Raw genomic sequence first — 20,342 nt, forward strand, 5'->3', positions numbered from 1 at the left:
CGCCGCGATGTATTGTAGAACACGTGTTTCATAAAAAGAACTACGATTCCGGCAATAACACTTCAAGCCCGTAGAGGCAGCGCCTTAGTTCATATTATGTTGCTGTCAATGTTATGGTGTAGATACAAGTAAGAAATGTTGTTTTTTAGTGTTAATTCTTCTGCAACATTTTATGTTAAGTGTGCTTTTATCACTATAAATTGTTGGATTTTTTTATATTTTCTTTGAAAAGAACAATATTGAATGTACATGTGATTTTACCCATTTCTTACAATTGAATAAATGTGAACACTTGGAATGCACAAGAGATTTAACACACTTCTTACAATTGAATGTATGTGAACACTTGGAATGCACATGTGATTTAACCAACTTCTTACAATTGAATGAATATGAACACTTGCAAAGCAGACACGCCCTTCTTATCTTAGTTTCATGGTCCCAATGATTTCATGTCCATTGATATATCAATGGTCAAACAGGTGTACTCACGATTTGCTGATATTGTTCAACTAGTATGGTTTATTTCAATGTAATTATACTTCTAATAGGATGTTGATTAGTTTAAGTTCTTTACCGCTTTAGTTTCAGCATAAAATGAAATCACGCGATTAATTTCCAGTTAAATCAGTTCTATCATTCTTCAGAAGCAATGCTTTGAACTGTTAAAAATATTATTTAGGTTATAATTCACCACAGTTTGGTTATATTTCAAGATTTGATTGTTGTTTAATTTGTTCATTAATCGTTACTAAGTATGTGGTCTTAATTTGGTATAGGTTGTTGCTGCTTTTCCAAATATAATTGTGTAATTTTGTGTTGTATACTAAACTTGTACCCGCCAAATACAAAAGCGCTTCGATAGATTCCTTATTTATTATTATTTGCTGTAAATTGTTTATTCTATAAATAGAAGGCGTTGCGTTTTGCACATGTAGCTTACATAGCAAGTGCCATGTTGGTTAAGAAAGCAAATTTGACTATACAATAATTTATTTGAATCAATCTGTTTACTAATGAAACTGTTTAGAAATTCATTCGGCAGTATTTCAAAAATATATTTATTCATTCGCAGTTTAATATTAAATTATAAAGACGTTAAACCTTACGACATATATGTGAGTATATCATACTCCTGCGACTTTTTCAGCGATTGATATTGCTACAATAAATTTGGTCATATTATTTATGAAGATTTTAGATTTGATGAATATATCTGATATCAAGTTTGATACTTCATTGATAGAATATAGAGTTTTATAAGTATTTTTCTTCCAACATATATTGTTGAAGTGGCGTGTATTGATCAATACAGACAAAACCAAGAGAATCTTTTTCCGAAAGGGGCGGACATCTGCGACATCACACAAATCGGTAATAAATTGTTAAAAGTTGTTCACACAGATACATGGGGTCATCTTTCAATCTAAAGGCGATTTCACAAACAACGCGGACACATTGGCGAAGGGCGCCAGAAGAGCCTAGGGAAGCATTATTCATAGCATTATTCGTACTTCTGTGATGTTATAATGTATGTGTATGCTCATGATTGTATATAGCGCATGTCACGTCAATAAATATATACTCACTTATTTACTTATATTACAACTACCCCTTAATTACCTACAGATATCAAATCTTTACACAGAAAGTTTGTTTTTGTCCCAGCACACAACGCTGCTAATAATATTGTAACTGTCTGTCGAGCAGACTTTGTAAATGCTCCCATTCATGAATAACAATGTACTTGTATTTACATTCAATTTAACAAGTTATGGTTTTTATTTTGTTTCACTGCGATTGAAACGCGGGTTAAAACTATGGTAACCGATACTAAGAGAACCCTGGAATAAACCTATTCTGGCCCATCAATAATAGTTTGGACTTCACTTTTAGATCTTCAGCTTGAAATTACAGATGGGAAATAGCAGGACAAGCGGGATGATTATATCTTTAAAATTGTAAACTATCCTTCTTTGGACGGCGATGTTTCAATTTACCAGACATATTATATACCTATCATAAATCCACACGCAATACATGTCGCAAAACACGGTAGTCCGTAGTCCACTCCAGTGCAATACGGCCGTATTGCACTCTTGTGACGTCACGTCATAACAAGTATCGTAGCGCGATGTTTAAATGACATCATAAAACGAAATTGTGCGTCGTTAAAATGGCATTTATTATAATCATGTGACTTTTAAGCGAACTTGCCAGTAATGCATATCATGAAAAAGGATAATTAGTACTGCGTTGTGATCAGGAATGTCGTATTCGACTCTCGTGGATTTTTGCAGATTTTGATTTCACTCGTCTTAATATTTCATAGCGCGTTGTTAAATCAGAATCTGCAAAAACCTCTCGGAAAAGAACGCAGTACTAATAAGCCTATTTTATTCGCTAGACTATTTCCGAACATGTGTGATCATTTTCCTGTAGTAAATTACTGACAGCTTAACAGCTAATACAAGGATTGAGATATCACAAATTGAGGAAAACATTTTCAAAGTAATTCATTCAGCATTACGAAAAAACAAAGTAAGTACAATTACAGATTCAAATCTCCGATCATTTATAGTATTCTATATCCTGATTGCTATTGCGATTTTCTGAAAAAGTTTTTAAATTTAATTTTTAAATTCTTCCTCATTTTAGAATTGCTGATCAGCATTATGTGCTTTATTTTTACATTGGTTAAAGCTGGCTCAGATAAGGCTTATATTTTTAATTATTGATATACAGTCCAGACTCGCTATGTCGACGTCGGATATGTCGACTTTCCGGTTGTGTCGTCTTTTTTTTCCGGTCCCGAATTTATTCCTTCTTATTCTATATAAAATAAATATGTTTGTGTCGTTATTTTTATATCGACTTTTTCGCTATGTCGACCTCGTTTTTCAGTCCCTGTGGTCGAATTTTACACATTTCCTATATTCTTTATGTTAAACTGTAGATCGGGTCGTAGGTGTGAAAATATTCATGACGGTCTGCGGCATGTCGCAAAATACCGTGCGTGTCAATATAACAAATTGTCATAATTGGAGGATACAAAAATGTAAATGGTAAGTGCGATTAATTAATGTTGTTTGTTTATGTTTTTGATTAAAGAGAAAATTTTATTGCTCAAGCTCTTATTGGTATTGTATAAAACATGAACATTTTATTAATTTTATAACAATCCCGAATGGGCACAGAAAGAATAACTTCAAAATGTCAAATGTTAGTTCCACTGCTCTGGTCAACCAATTCAGAGAAGGACCCGGTATAAAATCCGGGGCGATATCTGGATCGGCCATTGGGACCAAGGGTTCTTAAAGAAAATTGTCATCGAAATCTTATAACGAGAAGTACCAAGCCATCATCGAAGTCGATAAGGGTATCAAGACAAAGAAGCAGACAGCGGCAAAATACGGCGTCCCCTCAAACACACTATCAACCTGGCACAAAATTAAAGAGCAGATTAAATTGAAATACCTTGCTGGCGACATTGAACCTGAACGAAAAAAGCACGTGTCATATATGCCATACCGTTTTCTAACAATGTACAAGTGTATGCGATTATGGTTTTATATGTGTTTTGTGTGATCCATAAACGTAAAAGAAATAAATTTGACACAAATAATTCTTCTTTTGTTTCACTTTAGTTTTCAATAATAAGTTTGGTGTTTTTACGACGGCAATATGTAACAAGACCGTTCAATCGTGGATGTAAACATCGGACATCAATCTAACTCAATTGTGTTGGGATTGGTGATATTTTTTTTGTAATTCGGATGAGTCGAATGTTCGTTATCTCGACTGTGTTCACTAGGTCCCGCAAAAGTCGTCATAACGAGTTTCGACTGTATGTTAGGACGAATATTAGGCAATAAAACGGGGTTTATGTTTAAACTTTCGCCAACTGAGAATCTTTTTGTATATTTTCATAAAGATATGCCAATATAAATTACTTTAAACCCTTAAATGACTCGAGTTCCATTTGACTTCAGTTCCACTGACCTTTTCATTGCAGTCATCTCAAAATCTCTTGGAAAGCTATGTCTGTGCGTTTGTGGCCTGTTTGTGGTGTTTGTTAGTTTGTGTCTCTCGTTTTGTGTTTGTTCATTACCTTGTGCCTCTAAATGGGTTTGTTATTGTTATGTTTGGGTCAGTACATTGTGCCTCTAAACGGGGTTGGTATTGTAATGTTTGGGTCATTACATTGTGCCTCTAAACGGGGTTGTTATTGTAATGTTTAGGTCAGTACATTGTGCCTCTAAACAGGTTTGTTATTGTAATGTTTGGGTCAATACAGTGTGCCTCTGAACGGGGTTGGTATTGTAATGTTTGGGTCAGTACATTGTGCCTCTAAACGGAGTTGGTAATGTTATGTTTGGGTCAGTACATTGTGCCTCTAAACTGGGTTGGTAATGTAATGTTTGGGTTAGTACATTGTGCCTCTAAACGGGGTTGTTATTGTAATGTTTCGTCAGTACCTTGTGCCTATAAACAGGGTTGTTATTGTAATGTTTGGTCAGTACATTGTGCCTCTTAACAGGGTTGATATTGTAATGTTTGGGTCAGTACATTGTGCCTCTAAACAAAGTTGTTATTGTAATGTTTGGGTCAGTACATTGTGCCTCTAAACATAGTTGTTATTGTAATGTTTGGTCAGTACATTGTGCCTCTTAACAAGTTTGTTATGGTAATGTTTGGGTCAGTACATTGTGCTTCTAAACAGGGTTGTCATTGTAATGTTTGGGTCAGTACCTTGTGCGTCTAAACAGGGTTGTTATTGTAATGTTTGGGTCAGTACATTGTGCCTCTAAACAGGGTTGTCATTGTAATGTTTGGGTCAGTACATTGTGCCTCTAAACGGGTTTGTTATTGTAATGTTTGGGTCAGTACATTGTGCCTCTAAACGGGTTTGTTATTGCAATGTTTGGGTCAGTACATTGTGCCTCTAAACGGGTTTGTTATTGTAATGTTTGGGTCAGTACATTGTGCCTCTAAACGGGTTTGTTATTGCAATGTTTGGGTCAGTACATTGTGCCTCTAAACGGGTTTGTTATTGTAATGTTTGGGTCAGTACATTGTGCCTCTAAACAGGGTTGTCATTGTAATGTTTGGGTCAGTACCTTGTGCCTCGAAACAGGGTTGCTATTGTAATGATTGGGTCAGTACATTGTGCCTCTAAACAGGGTTGTTATTGTAATGTTGATTTGATGAGTACATTGTGCCTCTGTACGGGGTTGGTAATGTAATGTTTGGGTCAGTACTTTGTGCCTCTAAAGAGGTTCATTGTAATGTTTAGGTCAGTGCCTTGTGCCTCTAAACAAGGTTGTTATTGTCATGTTTATGTCAGTACATTGTGCCTCTAAACAAGATTGTTATTGTAATGTTTGGGTCAGTACATTGTGCCTCTAAACAAAGTTGTTATTGTAATGTTTTGTCAGTACCTTGTTCCTCTAAACGGGGTTGGTAATGTAATGTTTGGGTCAGTACATTGTGCCTCTAAAGAGGTTCATTGTAATGTTTAGGTCAGTGCCTTGTGCCTCTAAACAAGGTTGTTATTGTCATGTTTATGTCAGTACATTGTGCCTCTAAACAAGATTGTTATTGTAATGTTTGGGTCAGTACATTGTGCCTCTAAACAAAGTTGTTATTGTAATGTTTTGTCAGTACCTTGTTCCTCTAAACGGGTTTGGTAATGTAATGTTTGGGTCAGTACATTGTGCCTCTAAACAGGGTTGTCATTGTATTTTTTGTGTCAGTACATTGTGCCTCTTAACAGGGTTGTCATTGTAATTTTTGTGTCAGTCCATTGTGCCTCTAAACAGGGTTGTCATTGTAATTTTTGGTCAGTACCTTGTGCCTCTAAACAGGGTTGTTATTGTAATGTTTGGGTCAGTACATTGTGCTTCTAAACAGGGTTGTTATTTTAATGTTTTGGTCAGTACCTTGTGCCTCTAAACGGGGTTGTTATTGTAATGTTTGGGTCAGTACATTGTGCCTCTAAACAGAGTTGTCATTGTAATTTTTGGTCTGTACCTTGTGCCTCTAAACAAAGTTGTTATTGTAATGTTTTGGTCAGTACATTGTGCCTTTAAACGGGGCTGGTAATGTTATGTTTGGGTCAGTACATTGTGCCTCTAAACAGGGTTGTCATTGTAATGTTTGGGTCAGTACATTGTGCCTCTAAACAGGTTCATTGTAATGTTTAGGTCAGTGCCTTGTGCCTCTAAACAAGGTTGTTATTGTCATGTTTAGGTCAGTACATTGTGCCTCTAAACAAGATTGTTATTGTAATGTTTGGGTCAGTACATTGTGCCTCTAAACAAAGTTGTTATTGTAATGTTTTGTCAGTACCTTGTTCCTCTAAACGGGGTTGGTAATGTAATGTTTGGGTCAGTACATTGTGCCTGTAAACAGGGTTGTCATTGTAATTTTTGTGTCAGTACATTGTGCCTCTAAATAGGGTTGTCATTGTAATTTTTGTGTCGGTACATTGTGCCTCTAAACAGGGTTGTCATTGTAATTTTTGGTCAGTACCTTGTGCCTCTAAACAGGGTTGTTATTGTAATGTTTGGGTCAGTACATTGTGCTTCTAAACAGGGTTGTTATTTTAATGTTTGGGTCAGTACCTTGTGCCTCTAAACGGGGTTGTTATTGTAATGTTTGGGTCAGTACATTGTGCCTCTAAACAGGGTTGTCATTGTAATTTTTGGTCTGTACCTTGTGCCTCTAAACAGGGTTGTTATTGTAATGTTTGGGTCAGTTCATTGTGCCTCTAAACGGGGTTGGTAATGTAATTTTTGGGTCAGTACATTGTGCCTCTAAACGGGGTTGTTATTGTAATGTTTGGGTCAGTACATTGTGCCTCTAAACGGGGCTGGTAATGTAATGTTTGGGTCAGTACATTGTGCCTCTAAATAGGGTTGTCATTGTAATATTTGGGTCAGTACATTGTGCCTCTAAATAGGGTTGTCATTGTAATTTTTGGTCTGTACTTTGTGCCTCTAAACAGGGTTGTTATTGTAATGTTTGGGTCAGTACATTGTGCCTTTAAACGGGCTTGTTATTGTTATGTTTGGGTCAGTACATTGTGCCTCTAAACGGGGTTGGTATTGTAATGTTTGGGTCAGTACATTGTGCCTCTATACGGGGTTGTTATTGTAATGTTTGGGTCAGTACATTGTGCCTCTAAACGGGGTTGGTTTACACCTATACAATTTTAGTTTCCTGTCTATTTTCCAAAAATGTTCTTTTCATTTGTGCTGAAATGAATATATTTCCCTGAACACCGTTATTTTTTAGTTGTGCTATAAAGAATGTCATAAATGTTTTATTTAGTATTGTAAGGCTCATATTTCACTGTCATAGTGTCCAAATAAGCAACTCATTTTCAGGTGTGCTGTAAGGAACAAATTTCTATGTCGCAGTGTTAAAAAGTTTTTGTTTCAGTAGTGCCGTAAAGACGGTAGTTCCATGTCGTTCTGTCAAATTATTTTTTGAGTTGTGCTGTAAGGAACAGAGTGACATTTCGTCGTGTCATAAAAATTCAGTTGTGCCGTAAGAAGCATAGTTCCATGTCGTAGTGTCAAACAAGATCTTTTAGGTTGTGCTATAAGGGATATAGTTCCATGTCGTAGTGTCAAACAAGTTCTTTTTAGTTGTGCTGTCGTCAACAGTTTGACTGTAAACACTCTAGAGTTCACAATTCGGGAACTATCTTAATGAAACTTGGTCAGATTGTTAACCTCAATAAAATCTTGGTTGTTTTCGATATTGGGTCATCTGGGGTTAAAAACTAGGTCACCAGGTGAAATTAAAGGAAAAGCTTGTTAACACTATAGAGGTCACATCTACTGTATCTTCAGGAAACTTGGTCAAAATGTTAATATTAATACTCTCTAGGTCAAGTTTAATTCTGAGTAATGTGTGGTCAAAAACAACGTCACCAGGTCAAATTGAAGGAAAATCTTGTTAACACTCTAGAGGTCTCATTTATGACTGTATCTTCATGAATGTTGGTCAAAATGTTTATATGAATAAGTCAAGTTTAAATCTGGGTCATATGCGGTCAAAAACTAGGTCACAAGGTCAAATCATTTGAAAAGCCTGTTAACACTCTAGTGGTCACATTTATAAAGTTTTATTCATGAAAGTTGGTCAGAATGTTAACATTAATTATCTCTAAGTCAAGTTTAAAACTGGGTCATGTGCGGTCAAAAACTAGGTCATAAGGTCAAATCAATGGAAAAGCTTGTTAGCACTCTGGAGGTCACATTTATGACTGTATCATCGGGAATCTTAGTCAGAATGTTTATATTGATTACCTCTAAGCCAAGTTCGAATCTGGGTCATGTGCAGTCAAAAACTACGTCACCAGGTCAAATTTAAGAAAAAGCTTGTTAACACTCTAACGTTCACATTTATAAATGTGTCTTTATGAAAGTTGGTCAGAATATTTATGTTAATAATCTCTAAGTCAAGCTAAAATCTGGGTCATGTGTGGTCAAAATCTAGGTCATTAGGTCAAATCATAGGAAAAGCTTGTTAGCACTCTAGAGGTCACATATATGACTGTATTTCCATGAAACTTCGTCAGAATGTTTATATTGATTAGCCTTAGGCCAAGTTTGAATCAGGGTCATCATGTGCGGTCAAAAACTAGGTCACCAGGTCAAATAATAGGAAAAGTATTTTTAACACTCTAGAGGCCACATTTATGACCATATGTTCATGGAACTTAATCAGAATGTTATTTTTGATGATTTTTATTTGATCAGATGAGCGATTCAGGGCCTTCAGGGCATTCTTGTTATCAGTTGTGCCGTACAGATAATTTATCCATGTAGAGTCAGAAAATGTATTTTCAGTTGAAGTGTAAAGAACATATTTATCTGTCGTTGTGTCAGAAATGTACCTTCCGGAAATGGTATCAGAAAAGCATTTCCCTGTCGTAGTGTCAAAAATGTACCTTGCGGTAGTGGTATCAGAAAAGTAGTTCCCTGTCGTGGTGTAAACAATGTACTTTTTGGTAGTGGTATCTGAAAAGTAGTTTCCTGTTGTAGTGTCAAAAATAGTCCTTTCCGTAGTGGTATCGAGAGAGTAGTTCCCTGTCGAAGTGTCAAAAATATTCCTTTTGTTAGTGGTATCAGGAAAGTAGTTCCCTGTCGTGGTGTCAAAAATCTTCCTTTCGGTGGTGGTATCAGGAAAGTTGTTCGTTGTCGTAATTTCAAAAAGGACTTTTCCATCGTGGTATCAGGAGAATAGTTTTCTGTTGTTGCTCCGAATGTGTAATTTCTGTAGTCGTGACAGGATTGGAATTAGTTGATGTGAGCTGCCTGGAGACAACTGTAATGTCATCACACTGTCCACAATTTCAGAGGCATTTTGAAAGTACTAAATTTTATGAAAACTTGCTGCTTTGACATGCGTTTTATGTGGGTTTGAATATTTCACATCTAACGATGTCAGTTTCGTGGTAAGTTCACTGATTTTCTGTAAAGTAATTAAGAACAGTGTAAATACTGTGGGATCAAACTCGTCTTCTTATTCAGAGTCATTTAAAGTGGGGAAATGCGTTAAAATAAGTTCGTAAGACAAATTATCTTCGGACTATATGAATAGATACATGTTTGTTGAAAATATCTCCAATGTCTATTTTCCTATCCAAGAATTTTTAAATTGAATGCATTCAAAAACAAAGGGTTTAAAATTCATAAAGACATAGTGTTTACTAGATGTAAACATGTACTGTACATTCGTCGCTTACAATCGGGAAGCTGTTGTTTTGGTCGTTCCCGTCGTTGTCATCGCCCCGGTTTGTGATGGTTTCGCTGCTGTCGATATAGCACCTAAGTTAACAGAGGAAGCTACAATTTTGTATTGTTTTTATTAATGTTGTTGGTTAAAACGTTTAACTGTAAACAACTGAATTGTAAAGGGTAATTGTTTATCATCATTTTGGACACCGTGTTGGCATTGCAATGGCCTGGAAACATTGCAGTCCGTATTTAAATGCCATGAATTGCATAAGTTTGAATGATGCTTTCGGAATCATTTTAAAGCGACCTCCCCGTCAACGGTTTACCATGTACAACTTTAGTATAATAAAAATGACGTCATGATGGTCGTTGGATCTGCCTGTTTACAGATACGTTGATGCTTCACGAACTAAAGTAAATGTACGGTATATGTACATAATATGTGTAATGTAAATAAGCTCGATTACAAAAACAATTTCCATCGACACAAGGCCAATTCGTATCGCGCTAATATCTTTGCGAATTCTGATTTTGCACTCCAAAGGTGTTTTAAGGTAGCACACCCCGGGCATGATTTTGATAATTCCTTAATGTGTATCATTTACTGGTTTCAAAAACAAAATTTAAAAGAAATTAACCGTCCAATTACAATATTATTTAAATTTAAATTACCCTACACCCAATTTCAGAATGATTGATACAAACGACATCACCCTTAAAAGGAAAATCCATTATTTCATATGTTTTTAAAATTTTGGTATAAATTTGTATCAAAGTAATAAAAAAAATATATTGACTTTCAGATATAATACATAATTGATTACATCATCATAAACAAATATAATCAAACTGTTCTGAAATAGCCATACTGTTGTACAATTTTAACACAATGCTTTGATGTATAAAAAATGTATTCTTGACGTTTTAAAGCAAAATCAACAAGTTTTATAATTACTCTTGACCTGTTCCTTATTGATAATTAGCTTTATCCTTTTTGTACCATAATGTAAAAAAACAAGAATGTTTTAGCGTCTCGTTGAAAAAAAAAACAAAGGTTTAAAACTCTACCTATTTTAGCCGTGATAAGTGCAAGTAAAGAGATCTTTAAAGAATATAATTTCTATGTGTAAGAAATAAAATTAACTACTTTTGAATGAAATTACTGCTTAAACTTGTACAAAATTGTAAGGTAATGAAAACAAATAAAAAAGGAAAATATTTGTGCGTCTAAATGGATTCGAATCGCTTCCACGAAACCTTCAAAAGGTTTGTAGTCCTGTGCTTAATAACAAAGACGTAAAAATTCAAAACGAAGAGATTCAATGAGTGGTTTTCATTAAGAGTGTGCTACCATAAACGTAGTCCTTTTGCCGTTTTTCAATCACAGTAATAGTTTTGAAGTATGTCACTCATATTAGTAATAGGCTTTACTCTATTAACTAGTTTTCGGCTTTTTAATAAAGCGAAATCTATGGAGGAAGATATGTAAGTAGCTTAATCATAAGCAAAAGTATGAATTGTGTGTTAAATCGCAACACTCACATACTGTCACATACTTTTGATTGTTGTGTCCACTGGATGGCAACTACATGCTCATGATTTTGGCGGAAACATATGGGAACATATTAGCTGAAATAGGAGCCTGTTTCCCCCATCACAATTAATCCGTGTTCCTTGCGTACAAATATATGATAAAGAATAAGGAACCAGCCAAGAAACTTACGGCAGCTGAGAAAAAGCAATACCAACACAATGTCTAAACAACGACATGTACCTGTCCTACTGTGAGCTTATAAAATAAATGTCGAAAATAGTATCTTCAACTATTTGTCGGTCAATTTTGATGATCAAATAGTTAATATATATATATATATGCATGTATACTCTTTGATTATACACATACATGAATTTGTTAAAGAAAACAATGATGTATCCAGTGGTACGTCGAAATCAACAAAAGTGTATATATAATTATTCGAAATCCAGTCGATTTAATTTTCTAATATGTACTTCGAGTTTGCTATTCGATAAGGCTATATACATAAGCCATGGTACATACATATATTTCAAGAAAGATGTCACTTTTACAATAGTTTTTTGTAAGACATTAAACATTTTGACAAGATCAATCAATTGAATATACCTGATATATGAAAGCGTTGTAAAATTCATGTATATGAATCTAAATTCCTGTGTTAAGACATCAGATGATATTACTTATCCGTTTCCATTAAAAATAAGATATAAGACTAAGAATAAATAAAGTTCGGCAACCTGTGTCCTTTCTCTAATGAGTCTTAAAATTGTTGTTCTGGGACTTATATAACCAATAAATACGATATATAAATTTGGCTTAATGTTTGCAGATGAGGTAAATTGAAACAATGAAAATTAGTAGATAAATTTTGTCCCAACCGTCCTAAACATTACAATGCTGACCTTGTTATAAGACATAAGGTACAAACATTGCATGACAACGCTGTAAAGACGCACAAGGCATCGGACCAAACACTACAATGACGAGCTTGTTTGGAGTCACAAGGTACAGGGTCAAACATTGCAATGACAAAGCTGTGAAGAGGCATAACGTACCGGACCAAACATTACAATGACAGCCATGTGTCATTGGCTACAGGCACGAGGTACAGAGTCAAACATTGCAATTCCAACCTTGTTTAGAGTAACAAGGAACAAAGTCAAACATTACAATTATAATGCTGTGAAGTGGCACGAGGTACCGGACTAAACATAACAATACCGACCTTGTTTGGAGGCACAAGATACAAGGTCAAACATTGCAATGACAACCTTGTTTGGAGGCACAATATACAGGGTCAAACATTACAATTAAAATGCTGTGAAGTGGCACGAGGTACCGGAATAAATATAACAATACCGCCCTTGATTGGAGGCACAAGATACAAGGTCAAACATTGTTATGACAATGCTGTGAAGAGGCACAAGGTACCGGCCCAAACATTACAATGACAACCATATTTAGAGGCCCAAGGTAATGGCACAAACTTTGCAATGACGACTCTGTTTATAGGCCCACGGTACTGGTTAGTGTAAACATATTTTATTCAGTTCGTATATACAAAAAAAACAGTACAGCAAAAGTGTGAAGAAATGGATCGGAAAACAAGCAATGTAATTGCTTATATTAATTCCTTTCCATGTAGCAGTATACAGTTACGAATTGCATAGAAAAGTCAGTGTATGATGTGAAGTGAACAGTATGACGAAATATATTAGTTAAATAACTGTTCAAACTATTTTTTACATTTAATTTGAATGTTTTGGAATAATAAGATAACTATTAAAAAGACAAACAAACAAAACGAAAAAAAACGAAAAAATATTCTGTCACACACACTGTCCCGATGAAAAGCGATCGATACACCAATGGGGTCGACTGTTAGGCATCAAAACGCTTTGATGCTGTAATGAATCTCTGGACTTTTAAAAACAAGCTTGAATTGTCATCAAGGGTAAGTCGATCATTACCGAAAAGGAGATTTTCTACAGTAGCAGCACAAGGTAAATCATGGATAAAATGGTTACGCATTAATTGATATCTAGGACACTGAGTGAGATAATGTGACACAGTTTCAACGGCACCACAAGCACAAAGGGGAGAAGAAATAATATTTCTTCTGTGAAGGTCATAATTTAATGAGCTACATCCTAATCGCAGACGAGCATGATTAACTTGATGTTGTCTGTTTCCTACATTATACAGGAGTTGTGATTTCTATGGTTTCGAGTTAAGTTGTGATTTAAACTCGCTGAGAGTAGGTGCATGTCTGATATCTTCAGGAAGTGAGTTCCACTGGCGAATAGTCAGGGGTAGAAATGAAGTAGCATAGGCTTGAGTTTTACAAGGGATGACTGGAACTTCTGAGCGATTTCGTAGGGCATATGGCTGAGCTCTCGGCTGTGGAATAAGATTTGTAAGATACTCTGGAGAAAGACCATTTTTCATTTTAAAGAACAGAATGAGGCGATGTTTGCGTCTCCTTTCCGCAAGTGTATCCCAATTAACGTCAGCTATAAGCCGCTCAATACTACAAAGTTTGGTAGCACCGGTTACAATTCTAGCCGCCTCATGTTGGACAGCTTCGATATCATTTTTTAATTCATTACTACAATTGTCCCAGACAACATCGGCATACTCGAGTAAAGGTCTAATAAAAGTGACATACATTTTGTTAAATGCTGCACGGGATATTACAAACTTTAACGTCCTAAGAATACCAATTCTCTGCCATGCCTTGTTGACGTTTGAAGATATGTGGGGTTGCCATTTGCCATCTAAAGAGAAGGTTACCTCAAGATATTTATGAGTGCTGATTTGAGATATGGGTACATTGGCGAGATAAAATGGGGGTTGATTTTGTTGTTGACATTTACGAGAAAAGAGAACAGATTTTGTCTTGGATGGATTAAAAGTTACTAGCCATTTCTTTGACCAAGGTGATATTTGAGATAGATCATGGTTAAGGTCGGCTGCAGAAGATACGGGATCTTCGACAATAATGTAAAGACTGGTGTCATCTGCGAATAAGCGTATGTTTGCCTTAATGTCATTGACAATGTCATTAATGAAAATAAGGAAAAGCAATGGTCCAAGGATAGATCCTTGAGGAACACCAGCGTTGATAGTGAGGATTCCTGAAGCAGTGTTGGATAGGACTACCCGATGATTGCGGTCAGAAAGATAAGAGGAAAACCAATGAAGAAGTGAACCACTTATACCGATGGATGACAGCGTATGAATAATGCCATGATGCCAGACTCGGTTGAACACCTTTGAAACGTCACAAAAGACAGCTCTTTGCTGACGTCGTTGTAAAAGAAAGCTAACTGGTTGACGCTAGAATCGCCTTTGATGAAACAAGATTGGAAGGATGTAAGTATTTTATTCGAGATGACTTAGTTGTAGAGGTATTTGTGAATACAGCACTCCATGAGTTTGCCAATACAACTTAGAAGTGATATTGGTCTATAAGTGCATGGACTAGATGGATCAGATTTTTTGAAAATGGGGCAGACGTTCGCTAACTTCCATGGAGAAGGGAAGGTAAAGTTTGCCAACAATCTGTTAAGATATTTCGAGAGAGGCACAGCAAGTACGGTACTGGTTCAAACATTATAATGACAATCTTGTTAAGAGGCAGAAGGTACTGAACAAATATTGCAATGACTAACTTGTTAAGAGGCACAAGTCACAGGCCCAATCATTACAATGACAACTTTGTTTAGAGGCACAAATTAATGGCCAAACATTAAAATGACGACCCTCTATAGAGTAAAAAGGTAATCGCCCCAACATTACAATCACAAGCATGTTTAGAGGCACACATTAATGGCCAAATATTACAATGACGACCCTCTTAAGAAGCACAACATTACAATAAAAACCATGTTTAAAGGCACAGGGTATTGGTCAAATATTACAATGACAACGCTTTATAGAGGCACAAGGCAATGGCCCAAACATTACAATGACGAACATCATTAGAGGCTCAATGTACTGGTCAAGCATTACAATGACAACCCTGTTTAGAGGCACAACGTAAACGCCAAACATTACAATGACAACGTTGTTTAGAGACACAAGGTGATTGCCAAATATTACAATGACAACTTTGTTTATAGGTACAACGTAATGGCCAATCCTTACAATGGCAGTCCTGTTTAAAGGCAAATGAAATGACATAACATAATAAAATGACCTTGCTAAGAGGCACAAAGGTAAAGGCTAAACAATACAATGGCAACCCTATTTAGAGGCACAAGGTATTAGATAAACATTAAAATGACAATTTTGTTTAGAGGCAAAAAGTAATGGCCAAACAATACAAACACAACTTTGTTTAGAGGCAAAAAGTAATAGCCCAAACATTGCAATGGCAACCCTGTTTAGAGGCACGAAGTAATGGCCAATCATTACAATGACAACTTTGTTTGGAGGCACAAAGTAATGGCCAATCATTACAATGACAACTTTGTTTGAAGGCACGAAGTAATGGCCCAAACACTACAATGACAACTTTGTTTGGAGGCATGAAGTAATGGCCAAACATTACAATGACAACTTTGTTTGGAGGCAAAAGGTAATGGCCCAAACATTACAATTGCAACCCTGTTTAGAGGTACGAAGTAATGGCCAATCATTACAATGACAACTTTGTTTGGAGTCACAAAGTAAAGGCCAATCATTACAATGACAACTTTGTTTGGAGGCACGAAGTAATGGCCCAAACATTATAATGACAACTTTTTTTAGAGGCAAAAAGTAATGGCCCAAACATTACAATTGCAACCCTGTTTAGAGGCACGAAGTAATGGCCAATCATGACAATGACAACTTTGTTTGAAGTCACAAAGTAAAGGCCAATCATTACAATGACAATTTTGTTTGGAGGCACGAAGTAATGGCCCAAACACAACAATGACAACTTTGTTTGGAGGCACGAAGTAATGGCCAATCATTACAATGACAACTTTGTTTGGAGGCACAAAGTAATGGCCCAAACATTACAATGGCAACCATGTTTAGAGCACAAAGTACTGGCCAATCATTTCAATGACAGCTTTGTTTGGAGGCACAAAGTAATGGCCCAAACACTACAATGACAACCCTGTTGAGAGGCATACGGTAATGGCTAATACGATACAACATACAAAGACAAAGCTGTAAAAAAGACAAATGTAATGGCGTAAACATTACAATAGCGACCATGTTAAGAGACACGGGATAGTGGCTTAAACATTACAAACACAAGGCAGTATAGAGGCACAAGGTAATGACCGAATATTTTAATGTAAACCCTGTTGAGAGGTCCCTGATAATTGTTAAACATTACAATGACAACTCTATAGAGAGTCTCAAGGTAATGGCATAACATTAAAATGACAAGCTTGATAAGAGGCACAAAGTACTGCCCACACATTACAATGACAACCTTGTTAAGAGGCACTAGGTACTAACAAAGATTAAAATGACCCAAACATTACATTACCAACCCAGTTTAGAGGCACAATGTACTGACGTAGACATTACAATACCAACCCCGTTTAGAGGCACAATGTACTGACCCAAACATTACATTACCAACCCAGTTTAGAGGCACAATGTACTGACCCAAACATTACATTACCAACCCCGTTTGGAGGCACAATGAACTGACCCAAACATTACATTACCAACCCCGTTTAGAGACACAATGTACTGACCCAAACATTACATTACCAACCTCGTTTAGAGGCACAATGTACTGACCCAAACATTACAATACCAACTACCGTTCAGAGGCACAATGTATTGACCCAAACATTACAATAACAAACCCGTTTAGAGGCACAATGTACTGACCCAAACATTACAATAACAACCCCGTTTAGAGGCACAATGTACTGACCCAAACATAACAATAACAAACCCGTTTAGAGGCACAAGGTAATCGCCAAACACAAAACGAGAGACACAAACTAACAAACACCACAAACAGGCCACAAACGCACAGACATAGCTTTCCAAGAGATTTTGGGCTGACCGCATTGAAAAGGTCAGTGAAACTCAAGTTAAATGGAACTCGAGTCAACTAAGGGTTCAAAGTAATTTGTATTGGCATATCTTTATGAAAATATACAGAAAGATTCTCAGTTGGCGAAAGTTTAAACATAAACCCCGTTTTATTGCCTAATATTCGTCCTAACATACAGTCGAAACTCGTTATGTCGACTTTTGCGGGACCTAGTGAAAAAAGTCGAGATAATGAACATTCGACTCATCCGAATTACAAAACAATATCACCAATCCCAACACATTTGAGTTAGATTGATGTCCGATGTTTACATCCACGATTGAACGGTCTTGTTACATATTACCGTCGTAAAAACAGCAAACTTATTATTGAAAATTAAAGTGAAACAAAAGAAGAATTATTTGTGTCAAATTTCTTTCTTTTACGTTTATGGATCACACAAAACACATATAAAACCACAATCGCATACACTTGTACATTGTTAGAAAACGGTATAGCATATATGACACGTGCTTTTTTCGTTCAGGTTCAATGTCGCCAGCAAGGTATTTCAATTTAATCTGCTCTTTAATTTTGAGCCTAGTTGATAGTGTGTTTGAGGGGACGCCGTATTTGCCGCTGTCTGCTTCTTTGTCTTCATACCCTTCTCGACTTCGATGATGGCTTGGTACTTCTCGTTATAAGATTTCGATGACAATTTTCTTTTAGAACCCTTACTCCTAATGGCCGATCCAGATATCGCCCCGGATTTTATACCGGGTCCTTCTCTGAATTGGTTGACCAGAGCAGTGGAACTAACATTTGACATTTTGAAGTTATTCTTTCTGTGCCCATTCGGGATTGTTATCAAATCAATAAAATGTTCATGTTTTATACAATACCAATAAGAGCTTGAGCAATAAATGTCTCTTTAATAAAAAACATAAACAAACAACTTTAATTAATCGCACTTACCATTTACATTTTTGTATCCTTCAATTATGACAATTTGTTATATTGACACGCACGGTATTTTGCAACATGCCGCAAACCGTTATGAATATTTTCACACCTACGACCCGATCTACAGTTTAACATAGAGAACATAGGAAATGTGTGAAATTCGACCACAGGGACTGAAAAATGAGGTCGAAATGTCGAAAAACAGATTTATTTTATATAGAATAAGAAGGAATAAATTCGGGACCGGAAAAAAAAGTCGACACAACCGTAAAGTCGACATATCCGACGTCGACATAGCGAGTCTGGACTGTATATCAATAAATAAAAATATAAGCCTTATCTGAGCCAGCTTTAACCAATGTAAAAATAAAGCATATAATGCTGATCAGCAAGTCTAACATGAGGAAGAATTTAAAAATTAAATCTAAAAACTTTTTCAGAAAATCTCAATAGCAATCAAGATATAAAATACTATAAATGATCGGAGATTTGAATCTGTAATTGTACTTACTTTGTTTTTTCGTAATGCTGAATGAATTACTTTGAAAATGTTTTCCTCAATTTGTGATATCTCAATCCTTGTATTAGCTGTTAAGCTGTCAGTAATTTACTACTGGAAAATGATCACACACGTTCGGAAATAGTCTAGCGAATAAAATAGGCTTATTAGTACTGCGTTCTGATCCGGTAGGTTGTTATCGACTCGAGTGGATTTTGCAGATTCTGATTTCACGAGGCGCTATAAAAAATTAAGCCGAGTGAAATCAAACTCTTCAAAAATTAGAGAGTCGAATACGAGATTCCTGATCACAACGCAGTACTAATTATCCTTTTTCATGATATACATTACTGGCAAGATCACTTAAAAGCCACATGTTTTCATGATAAATGCCATTTTAACGACGCACAATTTCGTTTTATGATGTCATTTAAACATCGCGCTACGATACTTGTTATGATGTGACGTCACAAGAGGCCGCATTTGCACTGGAGTGGACTACGGACTACCGTGTTTTGCGACATGTATTGCGTGTGGATTTATTAAGTTATAATCATCCCGCTTGTCCTGCTATTTCCCATCTGTAATTTCAAGCTGAAGATCTAAAAAAGAAGTCCAAATTATTTTTGATGGGCCAGAATAGGTTTATTTCAGGGTTCTCTTAGTATCGGTTACCATAGTATTAACCCGCGTTTTAATCGCAGTGAAACAAATTAAAAACCATAACTTGTTAAATTGAATGTAAATACAAGTACATTGTTATTCATGAATGGGAGCATTTACAAAGTCTGCTCGACAGACAGTAACAATACCATTAGCAGCGTTGTGTGCTGGGACAAAAACAAACTTTCTGTGTAATGATTAGATATCTGTAGTTTATTAAGGGATAGTTGTAATATAAGTAAATAAGTGAGTATATATGTATTGACGTGACATGCGCTATATACAATCATGAGCATACACAAACATTATAACATCACAAAAGTATGAATAATGCTATGAATAATGCTTCCACAGGCTCTTCTGGCGCCCTTCGCCAATGTGTCCGCGTTGTTTGTGAAATCGCCTTTAGATTGAAAGATGACCCCATGTATCTGTAAGTGTCAACAACTTTTAACAATGTATTACCAATTCGTGTGATGTCGCAGATGTCCGCCCCTTTCGGAAATAGATTCTCTTGGTTTTGTCTGAATTGATCAATACACGCCACTTCAACAATATATGTTGGAAGAAAAATACTTATTATAAAACTCTATATTCTATCAATGAAGTATCAAACTTGATATCAGATATATTCAACAAACCTAAAATCTTCATAAATAATATGACCAAATTTATTGTAGCAATATCAATCAACAAGTCGCAGGAGTACGATATACTCACATATATGTCGTCATGTTTAACGTCTTTATAATTTAATATTAAACTGCGAATGTATATACATGTGTATATATTTTTGAAATTCTGCGGAATGAATTTCTAAACAGTTTTATTAGTAAACAGATTGATTCAAATAAGTTATTGTATACTCAAATTTGCTTTCTTAACCAAAATGGCACTTGCTATGTAAGCTACATGTGCAAAACGCAACGC

Source organism: Mya arenaria, chromosome 8 (assembly GCF_026914265.1).
Source record: "Mya arenaria isolate MELC-2E11 chromosome 8, ASM2691426v1".
NCBI lineage: Eukaryota > Metazoa > Mollusca > Bivalvia > Myida > Myidae > Mya > Mya arenaria.